This window comes from Henckelia pumila, chromosome 1, assembly GCF_033568475.1.
Source record: "Henckelia pumila isolate YLH828 chromosome 1, ASM3356847v2, whole genome shotgun sequence".
Lineage (NCBI taxonomy): Eukaryota > Viridiplantae > Streptophyta > Magnoliopsida > Lamiales > Gesneriaceae > Henckelia > Henckelia pumila.
The window spans coordinates 124,567,614-124,572,504 of NC_133120.1; the positions used below are offsets into that span (position 1 = coordinate 124,567,614).

Below are 4,891 nucleotides of genomic sequence, written 5' to 3' on the forward strand. Positions count from 1 at the left end.
TATTTTGATATTTGTGTTAAATGTATAAATGGAAAAAAAAAATTAAAGGAGATTTGAAGTCAACAAGAATTTGGACATCTTTGAACTTATAAATACGGATATTTGGGGGTCTTCCATATGATTTTTTAAAATGATCAACAATAATTTATAATGTTCATAAATGATTCTTTAAGATATGACTTCTTATATTTCCTTAATGGAAAAACACTAATGACTGCAGCATATATTGTAACGCCCCGATTTTATCTTAATTGAGCTTATTTGAGATAATCGGAGATTACAGAGTTCAAGAGCCGACTTGATTTTGATTAGAGTCTATTTTACAAATTTCGGAAATTTCAGGGACTAAAACGCAATTTTGGACTTTAATAGATATGTATAGCTTGTTTTAGCTTCTCCTTCACTCCATCCTCTTCCCCTTTAGCCGTCTCATCCATTTAAGGCGCTCAAACCATTTTCCAAGCATTGTGATTTCAGTATCCGGTCGATCCGTCCCCTGGAATTTATTTTTGAAGGCAGTTTAGCGATCACGGATGCGAGAGCTCCGTTCTATCGCAAGTTTTTCTCCGATTAGATTCGTTCTATTTTTCGGATGTCGTTAGAATCGATTGAGTTGCGAGTATGTTGTTCTTGGCAGAGTTCTGATTGTTTATTCTCTGTCGGTTTTGTAATAGAGCGTCGTTCGGAATTGTTTTGATTTTTGGAAGATTATTCAAAATTTGAGTTTTGAGATTTGTTGAGTTTGAGCCATTTTGGTTGTATTAACATTGCTATGAGTGGGTATCGTTATACTACTGATGTCTGTGTTTCCAGTTTGATCAGAATATAGCCGTTTTGTCGCCGGTTTGAGTTTTTGGGCTATAGTTTGGTTTGAATTGAATTGAACCGTTTTCAGTCGAGTTAGATTGTCGATATTGATCTCGATCCCTTATTACTTATTTTTGCAGATTCTTTTGCAGGCCGTTGATTTGCAAGGTTGCAGGAATTGTATCATTTTAGAGATTGTAGCCGGTATAGTATCGATTCTCTTATTATCGACTAGGAAGTTTGATTGAATCTTGAATGAGTATATTGTTGTTGTTTCCAGGTTGGAGCATTGACGTCTTGAGAAGAGGTATGAGACGACTTAGAGTGGAATGGAACGTTTATCTCGAATCAACTTGATTCGAGTGTTTCGGAGAAATTACATACTTGCATGTTAATGTTTACTTGGATTATTGAATGAGCTATGCCTTGCACATGCATTCATATTGAGGCAATGGTTTTTATTTCATTTTGAGTTAGACGTTCTGAGAACTATAGTAGGGGGCATTTGCAGGCGATTTACTGCAATGACCGACTTAACTTTATATAGTTGTTTCAGAGTCTTGAGGATTGAAATATGCACTATCCACCTCGAGGGGAGAGTCGGTGTGATTTGTGTGATACTTCATCTTCGGGATCCCAATAGAGGAAAAGAGCAGAGAACCTTTACCTTGGGATTATCCAGACTTGATAATCCCAGATTTTTTAAGACATGCATTGCATTTTATGCATTTGAATTGAGTTTAGACATGATTTTGGAATTGCTTGTCTTGTATATATATATCATGTGTTGATATATTAATTGATATGCATGTTTTGTCACTTTTACTGAGAATTGTATTCTCACCGGATTTATCCGGCTGTTGTCTTGTCTTTGTATGTGTGCTTGGCGACAGGTGGGGCAGGACCGAGTCAGAGGCAGCATGGCTAAGGGTTGAGTCGATTAGAAGTGAAACTTGGTGTTTTGGAAGTCGTATTTTTAATCGAACTTAGATTGTATTCAAACTCATGTTGTTTTATTGTATTGAATAAGCTAGACGGAAGCATGTTCTATTAGTTCAAGATTGTATAGCTCTAGAAATATCCTGTTTTGGTTTATGCTTGTTGATTGGAGTGAGTTATGCATGTTGAATGGATGAGATTTTGAGTTGGGTTTGAATTGAGCTCTTCTGCCATTTTGTGTTATGTGCAGGAGGCGCTCGGTCTGCAGTTTTTAGCAGACCGAGCGCACCCCCCTTTGAGCCAAATAGCAGGTTGCTGTTTGGGCCGCGCCCGATCGGTAGTTTTCTATCGACCGAGCGCGGCACCCCCTTTAAAAAAAATATTTGCTTTTAATCTTGGATCTTGTATGCTTAATTGTTGTTTAATCCGAGATTAATTGATTAGAATCGAGGTCTCACATTAAGTGGTATCAGAGCGATAAGTTCTTGGTTGAACTAGAAGTGAGCGGGGTAGATCGAGTCCGCATAAATTGAATTCTCGCGTGTGTTTGAGTTATTTTATTCGATTATTTAATTTCATGTGAGCATGCTTTATTATTGAGAATTATTGAATTACATGAATAGGTGAGTTAAATTTATAAAGCATGGACTACTTGAGATATAAATGTTTTGTTATCGAATGGTATTCGAAATTCTGAGAGGTTGTAGGGGCACCGAAGTGTAGAGATTGAGTTTTCTTTGTTTCCTAACCCTTTGATTATCAGAAATGGCACCTCGTAGAGTTTTGAACAGAGAACGACCAGCAGTTACTCCTCCGAATGAGCAAGCTAGTACAGAAACAGATCATATGGATGTCACAGCGACGCCTATGGAAACCTTGCTGAAGAGGTTTCAGTCATTTAACCCGCATTAGTTGCTGGGTACATAGAATCCTGTTGACTGTGAGAGCTGGTTGGACGACATTGATCAGTTGTTCGATTCCCTTGATTACTCTGACGATCGCCGAACTAGGTTAGTCATTCATCAGCTTCGTGGTGTTGCTAAGAACTGGTGGATCACGACGAAGAGATCCATGGAGAATCGAGGTATAGTCATCACTTGGACTCTCTTTAAATCTGAGTTTTATAAGCGGTTTTTCCCAGTTTCGTACCGAAAGGACAAGGGATCCGAGTTTGCCAATCTGAGGCAGGGGAATCTGAATATTGAGGAGTATGTGGCCAAATTTGATAGTTTGCTGAGATTTGCACCGCACATTGCCGACAACGAAGAAGCAAAAGCTGATCAGTTCATTAATGGGATGAACCCTGATATCTTCACATTGGTAAACACCGCTAGGACTGATAATTTTGCGGATGCCATGAATCATGCAAAAGGAGCTGAAGCAAGTTTGTGGAGACTGAGAGGAGCTCCAGTTGCGTCTCAGCAGCCTAGTCAGTTTCAGAACCAACCGTCTCATTATCAGAATCAATCTTTTCAATTTCAGAATCAACCACCGAGTTATGGGGGTGGTTGATAGTCGTGTTTTGTTTGCATATTTTGATGTTATTTTGTTAGTAGTTTGCATGCATTTATTTGCTTTTGTTCATGTTTTATTTTAGTTTTGTCTTTTCCATGCATTTACATACTTAACATACTCCCGGGTTTAATGTGTAGGAGATATCAAGTTGAAAAAAAAAAGACAGAATGTTGGTGAATTTTCATGCGCTCGATCGCACGAACTCATAGGATCGAGCGCAGCATCTGGAGAAACAAGGCAGTGGGATAGCAATTTTTAGCGCATTCGAGCGAACGAATTCACGCGATCGAGCGCGGCCAAGGAATTTCAAGACAGTTAGATCGCATATTTTAGTGCGCTCGAGCGAACGTACTCATGCGCTCGAGTGCGCTTGTCTGTTTGGGAATATTTATTTTAATTTTGGAAACTCTTTTATTTTGGACTCTAGGCTTTATTAGGTTTTTAATTCCGTTTTTGAGAAAAATTATCAGACTTGGACATTCTCTCTTGGCGGCTAGGTTTTATTTTCCATCTCTCTCTCAAGTTTTCTTCTCTTATTTTGAATTTTTCTTGAGTTTGTGATGAATCGTTGTAGCTAAACTCTTATACTTGGTTGAGGGAGACGAAACCTTGATATAATTTATTCATGAGATTCGGTTTGCAGTGTTTAATTCTTATTAAGTATCAATATTTGATCTGTTCTATCTCATGTTTGTATATGAATTTCTTAGACTGGCCATCTTAGGATTTTGTTATATAAACTATAGCGAAATTAGAATTCAAATCCGTAATTGTTTGAATTAATTAATTTGCAAAGCGACTACGTGTGATATTTTCTGCTGTTGAATTTATTAATTCCTAGGATCAACTATTGATTAGGCTAAATACAACTGCTGGTGTTTGTGTTGTCTAGATTCGTCAGTTTTACTCGTTTGAATGCTACCGTGGTCCGTGGATTTAAATCTAGATCACTGGAATCCGGGTTAATTTATTGGTAAGGGTTAATTTAGAATGCTGTTTTCTAATTAACTAAAATTAAGGTAAAATAGGAATTTGATTTTCAATGACGAATATTTAATATGATTAATTATTTTTAGGGAATCGATGATTGAATGAATGAATATCAAGGGTGTAGTCGACCAATACCAAGTCTCGTCTCTTATTGATTTCTCCAATTTAATTTTCATTCTTGCATGTTAGTGATTTTATCAATTTTTAATTGCTTAAAGTTTTCAGTAGTTAATCTCAAATCTCAAAACCCCCTTTTTGTTTATTTCGAACACATTAAATTTATCTTTTCTCGTGGGAACGATCCCTACTCGCACTACTACATTTTTCATTGGTTAATCTGAGTTGGGTTAATTTGGGTGCGACACGACTAAGCGATACCAAATTTTGGCGTTGTTGCCGGGAAACGGTGTTTAATTTATTATGTTCTACTTTTTTTTTGTTTTATTTTGTTTAAACTTACTCTCTTCTATTTTCTTTGTTTCTAGTTCCCTCTCGTTCATGCTTGCAGGTGATTTTGCTGAAGAAGACTTTCTCTACGACCCGAGATTGAAAGGACCTTACACATGCAAAGGAGAGAACTTCGTAGGCAACAACAAGAGGCAGCTGCTCGAGCTGCTTTTCCAGAAGAAGAGATGGCTGC

At 37.4% G+C, this 4,891-nt stretch overlaps 1 long non-coding RNA gene across 1 annotated transcript; it reads left to right on the forward strand.

Moving 5' to 3' along the window:
- The first annotated feature begins 952 nt into the window (after nucleotides 1-952).
- On the forward strand, nucleotides 953-1,951 carry LOC140864960 (uncharacterized). The gene is made up of 3 exons (XR_012144446.1): nucleotides 953-1,011; nucleotides 1,088-1,114; nucleotides 1,701-1,951. It is a non-coding gene; the product is annotated as an uncharacterized lncRNA (long non-coding RNA).
- The last annotated feature ends 2,940 nt before the right edge of the window (nucleotides 1,952-4,891 follow it).